At 41.8% G+C, this 14,509-nt stretch overlaps 1 long non-coding RNA gene across 4 annotated transcripts in view; it reads right to left on the bottom strand.

The window, feature by feature from the left end:
- LOC142034503 (uncharacterized) overlaps nt 1–14,509 on the bottom strand; it is a 31,918-nt gene that overhangs the window by 2,425 nt on the left and 14,984 nt on the right. For 3 of the 4 annotated variants that reach the window (XR_012651667.1, XR_012651670.1, XR_012651668.1), the window contains 3 exons: nt 13,732–14,002; nt 10,774–11,005; nt 31–136 (listed from right to left, as the gene is read on the bottom strand). This is a non-coding gene — a long non-coding RNA (uncharacterized LOC142034503). The remainder of the gene's footprint in view (nt 1–30; nt 137–10,773; nt 11,006–13,731; nt 14,003–14,509) is intronic. The other variant, XR_012651669.1, reaches the window with a different exon arrangement.

The following is a 14,509-nucleotide window of genomic DNA, read 5'->3' as shown; positions in this document are numbered from 1 at the left end:
AAAATCAACAAAGGGAGAAAGTTTACCTACCTGTAAAATGATTTTAGCACAAGCCGGCAGATGAAGTTGGCTGGGGCTTGGAGGTTTCAAACTATCTGAAATTACCACTTTTTGGGGTTTGTTTTCATTCCAAATTCTAAATGGAAAAATAAGGTTTTTCTCATATAACATTACAAGAAAAAGAATAATCATTATTTCAGGTAAATCACAACCATTCAATTTTATTACAACAAAAATATTGTGTCCTGATTTTGATCCTTTCAGTTTCACAATTATGGAAATATGAGCGGAAGCTGTAATGATAAAGGTGACTTGCTCTATCATAAATGATACATTGAATTAAATCAGATAAACTTCACAAACCAATAAAGACATTTGTCCCAGTCAGATTACTATCTGGTGCTTAGACCTTAGATGCTCTTTCATAAAAAAAATCGTAATTGACATTTTTCACATGAAAAATTTAGATTTTGGTGAAACGGGCTTTTCCAACTCAAAAATAAGTTATTGGAAAAAATTTGCCAGTTCTGAACACCCTCAAGGGTGTTTTAACCTTGGGGTTAAAATCTGCAGGCATGACTTAAAGCCCTGGTGAATCAACAGGTAGAGGGGGTGCTGATCACCTGGTGACTGCCCTGTTACCAACGGTGCACAACCCTGCTGGAAACCAGGTCATTCCAGTGATTAAACTCATTTACAAGACTTCGAACAGGAGAGTTGTTCTGAAAGGATCACAGCAATATTGACTAAAAAGTCAATGAGATGCTGGGGAAATTAACGTTGCACACTTGATACACTTAGAAATGCCATTAGCTGGGAATTCAGCTAATCCTACAGAATGGGGGCATGGAGACAGTGTGAGTTAGGAACAAAGAAGGCATTCGACAAGGTGGGTGAGTAAATCCAGCTGCCACTGGATTTTGTGTGATACACGGACACTGAGGCAGTCTGGCTATGAGCCCCAATTTTGCAATATGATTTCTGTGAGCGGAACAAACTGCACAACCGGAGCACTCACTGTTTAAAAAGAAATGATTGGAGCGATCATCGATTGCTCTCAGGTTTACTTGGCAATGCTGTTCTTTTCTCTGATCGCCTGATATATTTTATAGCAGATGCATACCCAGACAGCAACCCATTACAAAAACAAGTTTAGGAATAAAGAAGCTGACCCCACTTCTATTTTTCTTTTTTCTTTCTTCCTTTTTCTTTTTCCTTCTTTCTTTTTTCTTTCTTTTTGTTTTTTTAACTGGAAGTCCTTCTTGGCAAAAGCTATTTCATAGCTCTCTATCAGGGGAGTTTATAACTGATCTCAGGAGATGTGTGGGATCTAATTTATCAGTGGATCAGAAAAAACTGTAACCAAACAATACAACAGTAATCCATTCTCCATCACAAGAAACACTTTCAAGATAATGAAAAATCCTTTCACTCATTTTAAAGACAGCTCAGTGACGGAGGCAAAACTAAAGATACAGAGCTTACAATGAATACCTCAGATCTAATTGCTGATGTATGAAGAAAGATACTGCCTTTATGCAGTGACTGCATGCACCTGGGATGTTTTTCCTGTAGTACTTTTGTGTAGGGAGTTTGGGCCAAGGAGGATCCCTCTCAGTTTATTTGTAGGTCAGCTGTCAATACTTTTTTTCTTTGGAGCAGCTCCTCTCACCTTGTGTTTTTCCAGCCTTCTCTCTTTCCTCTGCAGCACAATTACTCGTGTGTCAGGGCAGTCAACAGGCTGAGCTGCTGTGATTTTTTTCTGAGCCTCTCTGTTCTCTCATTTTCTCACATTCCTAGCATGAATAGGTGCACTAAGATAATTACGCTAATCCATCTAGCAAAACACCCAACTTATACATTTGAAGCTAATTAGATAAACTTCAAAATGGGTCATTTTTCAGCCCCTCAGCCTCCCCCTGCTTATGAGCATTACCCCTGAGGGGACTCTTTCTCAATCAGGTAGACATTTCTGGGAATGAGATCTAATGAGTCCCTTTACCTCCTGAACTGAAAACCTCTTTTCATTGAGACTTAAGCAACTGAGGACAAATTCAGGCATGGTAGAAGTAGGAGCTCTCCCAAAGCAACAGTACTGCTTCCTTCTGCCTAGATTAGGTTGACCCAACCTACTGACAAAAGGCCAAAAGCTTTCTGTGAGCAAAAGTGTTGCGGGATCCTTTCTTCCCTAGTAAAGAAAGGCAAGGTAAGACTATAGCAATCAGTTCCCCTTACTGACATTAGCGCTACATGCAGATAAGATCTTTCAAATTAATAGTAAAGAGCCTTGCCAGAAATAGGTCTATTCTGTGGATCCTGGAGCTGGATTGAATTTCACTAGTAGCAGGGCCTTTTTTTCCCCAGATTTTTCAAAATGTTTCAGCCTGATGCTGTCACATCAATGTTTTGTGCTCTTTCAATGTGAATTGAAATGGTATTTTGTGTTTTTAAAAATTATGAAAATTTATTTTAAAATATATATTATTTTTCTTTTTGCATTAATGGGGGTTGATCACAGTATTTTTATCAATTTTCAACGGGAGTCGCATTCCTGCAAGCGCTTGCCAAGTGCCCACTAAGAAACAATTCTGACCTCCGCAGGACATGCTGCTTAACTGAGGGAGACCAGCAAAAGGCAGCAGGAGAAACAGAAGCACTGAGTTGCAGCAGGTTGAACAGAATGAAACAGCAACTCAGTGACAACTCTAGGATTCAGTCAAAACATTTAAATGACTCAGAGTCATGCTTCTTTTACATCAGCAACATTACAACAGAGATGAATACCACAGCAAACCACAGCAAACTTTCAGGCTTTTGACAATGAAAGGAATGCCTGAATATACTGCATGTTGAGGCATCAGTGGGAAAAAGAAAACAGACTTTGGGGGGGGAACAGAGCAAAGGACAAAACAGGCACAAATGTGAAGCATTACTCATAGCAAATGTAACTGGTGAAGTACACAGTCACAAACCTGTGCTGCTCTATTTCCTAGCTTTTGTGGCCTCTGCCAACTTCAAAGAAAAGACAATGAAACCACCCTCTAAAAGTGGGGGGTTTATGCCATTGTGGTGCTAAGTGCATTTCCAAAGCACTAAATGTGAGTCTTATCAGGAAGAGTCTTACTTTATTAGTTAAGATGGGAGATGTGATATATCTGGGCTCAACAGCTCTCAGCTAGAGCAGACTTGCTTTTTTCTTCCAGACCTTCCTATATGTCTGAAGCAGAAGAGAGGAGATGCTGCCCCTGTACTGCACCGTGCTGAGCTCAGACATGCAGCCCTGCAACATGGAGCTGTAAGGCTGCTGGCAGGGCTGCAGAGGAGCCAGCGTTGCTGCTGCTGCTGGGACCTCATGGGAATGGATTTGCTGTAAAGTTGGGTGTGTGAGGCAAAAAAATCATTGAACCACTAAAACGGACACAGGCCTTCTGTTTTGTCTCACTTCAGAAGAAAAGGGTAACGCACGCCGGCTGTGTGCAACCCACTGAGGCTCAATTGTTCCCTGAGACAAGAACACAGATGAGCTTCCCATACTGCTTCCCCCCATCTCTTTTCCTGTTCTGCCACTGTAATTTTAGACATGGAAGCAGATGAAAAAGGTTTTTCCATTGTAACACAAGGTCTTTTCTTCTATTGCCTGCCACAAGTGTAATGCCTTGTTATTTTCTGTTCCTTTTGCTTCCAGAATGAGCTCTGATGGAGCTCCCTAATGATAACAAACCATCACTGCAGTAATATTGATACCTGTTGTAATCACTGGCATTCTGGCTTTTCAATTTTCACTATTTGCCTTGGATCAAGTAGCTCTGTGCTAATGCAACAGAAGGTCACCAGATGAAGGGGCTGATAACAGAGAGGGACTGTTCTACTTAACATGCATGGAGGATTATGCTTTTCAGTCGTCCTCGAGCTAATCTTTCAAGTTGTCCTTTTTTGACTTTCTCAGTTTAATCAGTTTAATCTCATCTTCCCTCTTTTCTGATTACAAGGATTTTCTGTAGAAACCTTGCCTCCACAATAAGGACCACGTGGCAATTTATTCTTATATTGATTTCAACATCTCTTTTCCGCTACCAGGGCTCTGATGCAAGGGGGGAGGGTGGGAGCCAGAGGGGAAGCAGAGGGTCCCTCTAGTGCCTCCTGCCTAGCAAATCCTCACACTTTTGTTATCTTGGACTCTGAATACTCCTTTAATACACTTGAAGTCAGAAATGGCAGCCAGATTGGAAATACTCAACTGTGATTAAAAGTTAGTGGAAACAGTAAGAGCGATAAAGCATAATCAAAAGACAAGCTAAACCTGGGGGACCGGTAATCAAACTGTTGAGGCCACATTTTCCAAGGGGCTCTTTCATGGCTGCCGTCACAACTGCTTACCCAGCAGAACATAGCATTTCTTGCCCCACAGGTGGGGAAACCAGACGCAAGGCCCAGGCAGTTAGGCAGAGTGGCCAGTCTGCACAGGCAGGTTTGTGGATGCATTTGCACATGTATTTGTGCACACAGGTTTGACTGCACAGGCAAACTTCTCCTATGCTTTTGTATATCTCTCCAGGACAGGAGGAACTCCCATAATTATTGATTCTTCCAGGTAGGAGGGTGAAGACTGCTTAGCACTGGATTAACATTTTACCTATTTATGTCTGCAATGTGTAGTAAGAATAGAGAAAAGAAAGCAAGGGGCAATATACTCTTCCACTGTATACACTAAGTAACCCTTGAGTCAGGATGCTCAGGCAGCTATAGGGAATAGCCAAGTAGGGAAGTGTATGGCAGCTTCACTCCAAGAATAAGTTGACCCTGTCCAAAAAGCAAGTAAGAGGTCCAAGAGATGATTGCCACCTTGCCGTTGCACCAAATAAGTAAGGGAGGAATTGTCCCAAGCTTACACCCATTTGGTTGCTTCTGCTTTAGACACCACCTCTTCATCACATCTTCATACTCTTTCATTCCACAGACACCTGAAATGTTTATCTGTAGTCTCACTCTCCCCCAGCCACACACACTTCTTGACCTGTGAGTAACACAACAGCAGCAAGATGGGAGCTGACAGAATGGGCTGGTGTATCTGTTTAGTTCTGCAAGCCTGCTCTATTTTTTCTACAAGTAATGAAGGATTTTGCCTTCTCTTCAGGGTTCCTGGAGATAATGATATACCACAGCCAGCGGAGGTGAACATCTGTTTTAAGAACTGTGAACTTACAGAGACCATTTGTCTATCTGATCTTCCTTTCTTGTTTTTCAGTGTGCCCTATCCATTTCTCTGTTAATTAAATAGATGTGAAATCACTAAACCACTGGGTCGAAGAAACAATTAAACAACAACGGAAATAAAAAAGTGGGAAGGAGGAGACTCTCTTTTCTTTTTTTGTCTCAGCTGATTCTGCTTGGTAGAAATTGCCCTACTTTTTGAGCATGCACTTTCTTTTCCTTTCACAGAAAGAACACTTGGATTCATGAGGGCGTATCCACCTAATGACAATATGGTGGAGTTAACCCAAGAGAACAATGCATCCCATTAATCTGCTCATGCTTAATTCGTAAGTACAGTATGGGCTGGCATTTCAAAGGCAGACTGTAAATGTACTTGAATTGGTTGCTATTTAATTATGCAACTGGCACGCACATGCACGTACCCTAAAAAAGAGAATGAGTGAAAGCAACAAGAAGTTATTATGAGTCACTTTTTCCTTTTTAATATTACCTGTGGCAGCTATAGGCAAAAAATAATAAGCTTGAAGCTACTGTCATCAACATCTGCACATGCTGTCTGAAAAGAAAAGATTGTCCCTCGCCTGCCCTACCCAGTGCCCCGCAGCAGCCTGGAGCTGGGGCGGCTGGGAGTTGTGGGACGTGGCAGAGCAGGGAATCACCACTGCAGTCCACCCCAGCTTACCTTGCTGCCTCCTTTGCACACAAGCGTGTGGGCAATCACTCACTCCCCTGGGAGCTCTGCAGGGAAAGGGGGAAACCTCTGACCCAGCCAGTGCCCTCACTGCACCCCTGCCTCTGTTCTCTGCCGCACGGGCAGCCCTGGAACCCAAGGGTTTCCCAGGAATGGCAGCAGGGAGCAAGGGTGGAAAGCACAAAGCCTGATGAGAGGCGATGGGCTACTGCACTGCAGAGGACAGCAGCAGAATCACAAAGAGGCTCTGGTCCCTGAAGACAAGAGCATGGACCAGGTTGCTTTCCAAAACAGTGGAGGGTAAGCAACATACTTTTGTTTCACCAGCTGTATTCACCTTTAAACAATACTGGAGGATGTGGGATGGCTTTGCAGGAAGTCAAAAATCACCCTTTCATAGAGCAGAGTTCACTTTCCCCTATAGGCATGAGAAAAGGGAAGACTGCTAGAACACAAGTTCTTTGGCAACCCCATACTTGTGTGACTAGAATATTGCCTATATGAAATTACTTCCCACAAAACCACAAACTTTGCTGAAAAGTGAAGTCCCACACTGTTAACAAGACTATCACAAAAGCAAAGTGAAAACAAGCTAAGCTTTTCTTTCTTGTGTCCTACCCCATTCTCACCACTGCCACCACAACTCCATATCATCCGCACAGAAAAATGTTAATTTTAGCCTTCCAGAAACCTCTTTACTAAGTTGTTCCCTGTAAATATGACAGATTAGTTTCTGAGCCTTCTGACTGAATTATTTTTCCCACCCCAACACTATCCATTGTGTGGAGGCTGCAGTCATAATCTGTGAAATGAATAGTACTTGTTATAGTTCTTATAAATAATCTTATCACATGAATATAGCAGAAATTTGCCCAGTTGAGAAATACAGCTCACGAGACTAAATTCTTGCAAAAGAGTATCCCCCTGAAAAAAGGTTTCAGCAGTGTGAAAAAAAATAGAAATAAGCAAAGGGAAAATGACAGCCCTACAGTTCCATGTCTGCACTTTCCTGTTGGATGTGACAAGGGTGTAGCAATCTTCACTATTCTACAGCTGCAGGACAGCTCTTCTGTCCCTTATCTGGAAAAGACCAGAAGATCTTCCGATGTGTCTTGCACTCTACAAATTCAAAAGCAGTGTTTTGCACCTGGGGCCTGGAAGGGAGTTTGGAGGTGGCGGGAACACAGGGATGCACCTTGTGTGCAGCGGGGACATGGCAGATGTATAGATGATAGTTTGGAAGGGAGATGGGAGGAGAGAATGAGGTAGGGCGGTCAGAGCAGAAACAACCCATTTCTGTTTTTTCCAGACTGTTACTATCACATCCTCAATTGCCTGGCAGATGTCCTCTGTATCTGAACACTAAGAGTTGGGCCTACACATTTTTCTGGTCAGGTCTTTGTCTTTTTCCAGTGAGATCTCCCCCTCTACTGAGCTGAAAGGATCAGGAGAGGGTATCCGTAAGGCTACAGCAGCTGGAACCCAGAAGACCCCGAGAGGAGAAGGCAGTGCCCACAGCACTGGGAGAGGCGAGAGCAGAGGGCTGCGTGCAGAAAGCAGCACAGCAGTTTTGGAAGGGAAAGAGGCAGCGAACTTTTGAATTGCTGAGCATGAACTAGTTCTTTCCAGAAAACTGGATTACAAATAATCCTGTCTGTAAAATTACCAGGAAAAAAATAAATAAAACAGCTGACCTGAGTTCATCTCTCCCTTTTGAGGAGAAAAAGAGCCTGGAACAGTTCTAAGACATGCATTTCTATTCACAAAAGGTCCTGCTGTAACATCTGCACCAGTGTCCAATCTGGATTTTCAAGTGAAATCAGCTTTGTGGGTCTGTTTATGCACTCACAGTATTGGCAAATGAAGGCAATATCATGTAACACAAAGCCATACACTTTTCCCTAGTTGCCCTAATTGTATTCTGCTATTAAATGATCATCATGCAAATGCTGAAAGAGGAAGAACTTGCATGGTAATGGCAATCTTCTCTGTTCCTGTAATCTATTTATTGAGGATTTTCCAATTATTTTTATATTAAAAAAAAAAAAGAGTAAGAAATATGAGTACAAAGAAACCACAGAGAAAAGGCATTTGTGATTGGATTAGTGAATCCAGAACAAAATCATCAATAGATGTCTTTATTATTAAAATAGAGTAGCAATTTTGGCTGAATGATTAGCCAAAGTTTCAAAGCCTTGCAGAGTTGTTTCTATTAGCATAAGAAATCAGCAGTGTAAGTCAATTGTACTCTTGGCATAATCTTAAAATAATCTTGTTTACTTACCCCCCCCAAAAAAGGGAGGAAAAATTTCACCCAAGGCCCATTTTCCTGAATACAATAAAAGCGAAAGCATCAGCAAAGACTGTTATTCTCCTTCAGGAATTCCCGGATCTGCCACCCTAGAGAGCTCAACATGCAAGCCTTGCTGGCTGGCTGCTCCCTCTGCACAGCACATGGCCGACTCTTCTTACAAGACTTCTGCTCTCTCACTAGCAGGCTTCAGCCAAGAACCCCTGTGTTTGCAGCAACGAGCTGCTCACACCATTACCTAAGCTCTGACACACCACAGTTCTTCATGGCATTGGCCCTCCACCACGGGGGACCCAAAAATTCCCAAGGAAGTCTGAAGGACATCTCAGACTTACCCGCATCTGCAGTCTGGGGAAGTGGGGAGGACCAGAGACCACGCAGCAAGCCGTCTGCAGCAGTTTTTAGCTTGAGAAGGATACAAAAGCTGCCAACAACAGAGCTGATTCACTGCAGGCTTTGCCTCAGTACTCTCAAGTCCTTCCCTCCTGGACAGAAAGGTGTCAATGTTTGCTTGTCCCATAGCACGTCAGCCATGGCACCGGGCCAAGCATTTCCCCGGGGAGCTGGGGATCTCTCTGTGTTCATAGTGGATCTGCTACATTTAATATTAAAATCTCCAGTCAACTGGTGCTGCCTCACTATTCTTTCCAGGATCCTTTTCCTCATGTCTTGCATTGCTTCAGTGACATGTCCCAGTGGATGTTTGCTAATCTTTTATTTCTAATAAGACGGATAAGGCATAAGATTTATACAGGCTCTGTCCCTTAACTTGTCTCCATCCCATTTATTTATTTTTTCTTTCTTTTTCCTGAAGTAAGATCACCACATAAAATTTCTTTTGCTGCAGCACAGCAACTGGGTGTAACCTTTTACTCTGATTTGTCATTTCATTCCCATATTAACTGTGTTGTGAAGACCTGTCAATTCCATTTATTGAACATCTTTAAAATCTGTGCTTGGTTAATGACTGAGGCAACTAAAACTCTGGTGCATGCCTTGGTTCTTTCTCATCTTGAATATTTAAATAGGTTTCTTGCTGGTCTTAGTGCATTTATTCTATCTAAATTGCAATCTGTGTAGTCATTTGCCTGGCCTGATTTCTTCTTTTTTTTTTTTTTTTTTTTTTTTGCATGCTTCACATTCTCCTCATGAAACTCTGTTACTTGGGTCAGTCCTGTTTTATTATTCTTATTTTGCATATTCCATTTAATATTTTGACACAGGCCTTGTTTTATTTAAACCGTTTTCTTACAGGGTCTGGGGAGGAGGCTGTTGTATGAGGACAGGGTGGGGGTCTAACACCACAAGACCCTCATCTCCTGAACTGATCTAAGGTTTGTCTGTCACTTCTCATACTGTCCTGACAGTTGCCCAAAGATTTCACCTAAGAACAGAAGTTGGAGGGCTAAGCTATTGTGCATGATTTGCCCCTTACAACAAGATATAAACTGACATAGTCCATGGAAGTGTAGCTTAACATTTCAAACACAACCAGAGATAACAGTCATTTTGCAGCAGGTGCTACAAAGTGCCTGATGAATGCTGCAGAATGTGTACTGGGAAATCCTGTTGCTGGGACAAATCTGGTGCATCTTTATTTCCTACTCCACTCTTCTTACAAAGGCATTCTTTGTGATAGATATATTAAACCATATCTCCCCATTACAACAGCAGTACTTTTCCATCACCTTTAATTATGTCAGATGCAGCATGCGGCTCAAGCTCACCTCCATTTACCTGATGCATTACTGTCATTTTGAAGGGCAGATGTTCTTACATTCCATGCTTCAACAAGCTCAGCTCTTTTCTATTGCTTTACAGAGACGTGGCTCCAACAAGAGGTACCGCTTGCGTGTGACACACCAACTGGATCTGTACTCCACACCGCCATGCACACAGATGCTTCCCTTAAACTACTGCAGTTTGTCACCATTCTGTTCCAACACATCCACTGTACATTGGTTTTACTGCTCTACTCGGGATTGCTATTGCACTATTCTGGAGTATTTATCTGTTCTTTTGTAAGGGAAATACTCATCATGTACTGCTATCTGGAGACCAGCAATTCCAGTTCATAAGCTTTCAAACTTGTTTTCATTCTGTAATGGAGTGAAAAGCCCATCTTTTGAGAGGCTTCACAGGCTCATATTTTGCAAAATTCTTGACTTGCAGAATAAAGAAACCCCCAGACTTTGGCTTAGAAAACTGGAGACTTTTACACCCTTGAGAGACAAGGAGTCTTGGCCCTCAAAAGTGCACTTTGTCACACCTTCCTTCAATTGGGCACCCCTCGGCAAAGCATTTCTGGGATAAGGAAAAAGCACATTTGATGAAAATCCAAATAAGATCCAGACAGCTCTCCTCACACTCTTTAGGCTGAATCTCCAGACCCCAGCCCTTCACAATGCCCTTCAAAATATGTTTACCATATGGTGTGCTTTTCAGCCTCCTTGTTTGCTCTCCACCATGAGCAACTGGTCAAGCAGGCAATAGTAGAAGGTGTGGAAGCATCATAAATCTTGAAGAGACCTGATAAAACTTTTAAGGCAGCTCCTACCTCCCCAGCCCAGCAGAAGGTGTGATGCGCGATGCGTGGTTGCTCTGGTAACATCACACCATCCATCCAGCGACTGTAACAGCAAGGTGTCAGCACAGCACGTCTCGGTGGCTTCACCATCCTCGGATGCCAAGAGGGAGATGGCAATATTATCTCCAGTAATTCTCACCTCTTCTGGTGCAAGGACCCTCTGGGGCTATGTGCGGTTCAAATGCTGGCCCTTCACTTCTTCCTACAAGAGCAAAGGAAATAGGTTTTTTTCTCAGACCTCTGAAGAAAGTTTACACCTTTATGTCTGAAACACCAAGGAAGGAAGGCTTTAAATAATACATTTCCAGAGTGCTTGTGTGCAAGTGTCAGGGATGGATGAACTCATTTGAACCACAGAGTGGTTGGAAAAGTGGTATTCAAACAGCACACCTGAAGTCAGCTGTGAAACTACTCTGCTGCTACAAAAAAAGCCACCAAAGAGCATGAGAAGTGCCTCAGGAAGGGAATCGCCACCACCAACAGCTCCTGATCATGGTGCCGAAACTCCGGTACCCAGTGAGAGACACAACTCCTGGCAGAGGGAGAGGGGCATCAGCTACCTTCTCCTCACCCCTTCTTGAAAATGACGAGGAAAATAGCAGTTTCTTTAAAAGAAACAAGACCACAGCAGTCCTTTGACCGGTCATTGGCAAGCAATTCATGATGTATAGGTAATGTATTTTGATGAATTTGAAGACAAAGTGATTAGGACAACACACTGACAAGAGTCATCAGTTTTGCAACAGAATTGTTGTATTTATATTTGCAGTAATAACCCGAACAAGTCTACCTACAATATTTTTCCTTTTTACCGATCACAAACAAAAGACAGTGTTTGTGAGTCTAGGCACAGGCTGAGAAGAAAGATAAGACATTAATGAAGCTAGTGTTACACCTTGCTTATAGGTGGGAAACTAAAAGACCTTCTCACCTGACCCTATGGAAGGAAACAAGATCCCTCACAATACATGCTCCCACGCTAGAACCTGGAGCTTATATTTTCATAACTACTTGGGACTTCATAGCCTGTTCAGGTATCAGAGAAGACAATTACATGAGCAAACACCCCTTCTCGTTGTTCTCGGTGGGAATTCTTGGTGCTAACCATTCTGAAACAATACCCTTAACATGCTGATTTCAGAGAATTTACACCCTGCGGGAGTCTTGTCCTCTGACTGTATCAACTCTTAACTATAGTGGATGGAAAACTGAATGAGCTGTAACTGGTTTTATCAACTGGACAGCAGAAACAGATGGATGAAAAAAATCACGGACAATCCTCATCAGAAAATGTCATGCTCTACAGCATTCTGGGACTATTACCCACAGGGCAATACAAGTATAATGTGCTCAAATTTTTGAGGCTGATCCTGTATATTAAAAAAACTGAATAGAAAAATTCAATTCCCTTTCAGAATCTTACTGAATATACCAGAGTGTCTGAGCATAACAATGCCAGCAAAACCAACCAGATCTGTTTCCTTCTTCCTGAAAGTTAATCTGTTGCTACACTGAACGTTATCGCCACAGAGGGAAAAATTCAGCATCTGACATTACTCTGCAGTGAGATTTCTCTAGGATTTTCAGAAGAAATCCCACTCTACATGATCAAATGCCTTTCTGTTGAGGTTATTAATACTCTGTTGAGGTTTGTATCTTGCTTTGATTAAAGCAATTAATTTAACTTCCTTATATCAGAAGATATAAAATACCTTCCCAGCTTCAAAATCCACCTCACCTTTTTAGTATTGGAGATGATATTTATTCAGGTATTCTGGCCAAAAACCTGAGGCCTTGGTCTTGGGAATCTTTAAATATGTGTTACCTGAGACATATGAAACACAAAGTCCAGTTTCAAATTGCTAGGAGCTGGCTTCTGCTTCTGGCTATTGTAAACTTTTCTTAGAGGAATACCACCATTTTTTAATGTATGAAATGTCTTTTAAAAGGCAATGTTTAAGACAGTTATTAGAAATAATGTAACTAATTTTTAGTGTTGTGATGTTAACGTAGAGTTGTCCTTAATATCTGAAAGAGCACTCAGAAGATGTTCACTAGAAATTCTGGAAGTAAAAAGATGGGACTTTTGGGGTTTTGTTTTCTGTTAACCTTAAATGCTATTTAGAATTTAAAATTTGGTATCTTTCATGTTTTCTTAAAAACCAAACAAGATACAGTCCTTACATAAGGCCTTTATGACTATTGCTACTATTTGTGAAGCAGTAGTTTCCCACTTTTATGTTTTGAGATTTGGGGGGGAACTATTTTCTCTTAATTCTGTTACAGTTACTTTCCACTAACTTTGTCTCAGCTAATAATAACCAAGAACTTGGCTTAGCTTTGCAGCTTAAAGATTTGGAGTGTCTTCTTCTCCTAATATGCTTTTTAAATCTGTCCCTTCCCACTTTCAGTCTGACTACCTAAAAATGGTCCTCTCAAGATCAAGAGAGTGATTAGAAACCTAGGAATTTCACCATTCTTACCACAGATTTCTCAACAAAATTTTCACATGGAAAAATTCATTTTTCACTATTGTTTCTTGGCAGCTTTTCATACGGAGTACAAAGAAAAATCAGAACTGTAAACGCATGTGTTATAACAAATCAGTGGGTTTAAATTCCAGTGGGCATTGGTCAGAGTCCATCCCAAGAAGATCTTCTCTGCATTTAAAATTGTATTTAGAAAGAGTGAAAAATATTCCAACAATCAAAAGGGGGCAATAAAAAGAGCCCAAACTTCTTATACAATAGCTATAAGCACAATAAAAATATGGGTTTAGCAGAGATTTGGGTAATGCCAAACTCCAGTTATGTGACCACAAAGCAAGAGCAGGTCTCAGAAGATCTGTTCTGTATCCAAAGCAAAGGTTTATCTGTAACTGAAATATATTCTAGAGTGGAAGAGCTAGACATTATCATGAGTTTTTACCTCCTTTTAATGGGAAAGACGACTCAAATATGCACGTGTGTGCATGTGGAAGGTGCACAGTTTCTTGGTTTTTCCACCTGAGAAAAAGCTGGAAAGGCAGGTCTTCTTGGTCCTCCCCTCTTTTCTTGAGGGAAATCACTGGCAGCCATGAGAACCAGGTGGAAGCCGCTCTTGCTTAATGCGGTGGAGATCAGGATTGATTCCCTGGCTTTGTCTGTGTGAGACCCGAATCAGCAATAAGCATTTGAAAGCCGTCAGTACTGGGGAAGGCCTACGGAAACATTTCACAGGTGCGTTTTCAGGGCCGAGGAATGAAATTGGTTTTAATAAAGCCAAGTAAAAAAGGCTTAAATAGGACTTTAGCAATGCATAAGACTTCAGCAGTCCTCTGCCCAAGGGTGTCTTTCCCTCTATATGTAGTACCCTGTCACCAGGCTAGGTTTTAATTACACGAGCCATGGGCAAAACTAAGTCTGCTTTCTAATATCATTTTGATGTGGTATTCCCTGTATCTCTAGGAAATTAAGGTTCCTGCTATGCTCATCCTCTCTTGAGCATTAAACGGCAAGTGTCGTTGCCAAAGACAAGAGGTATGCTCTATACTGGTAGTGGGAAAAAAAGCTGACTTCCCCCTATTTCAGCCAATTATTTAAATCCCCTACACACCTCCAGTAACTCTCAGAGGTAATACTTACCACTTGTGCCATGACAATTAAAAAGCATTAACCCCGGGACATACCAGACACCAGTTGCCAAAATGCCTTCCTATTAATTAGTG

The sequence above is a fragment of the Buteo buteo genome, chromosome 9, assembly GCF_964188355.1.
Source record: "Buteo buteo chromosome 9, bButBut1.hap1.1, whole genome shotgun sequence".
NCBI lineage: Eukaryota > Metazoa > Chordata > Aves > Accipitriformes > Accipitridae > Buteo > Buteo buteo.
This window is presented reverse-complemented; position numbering and strand designations above follow the sequence as displayed.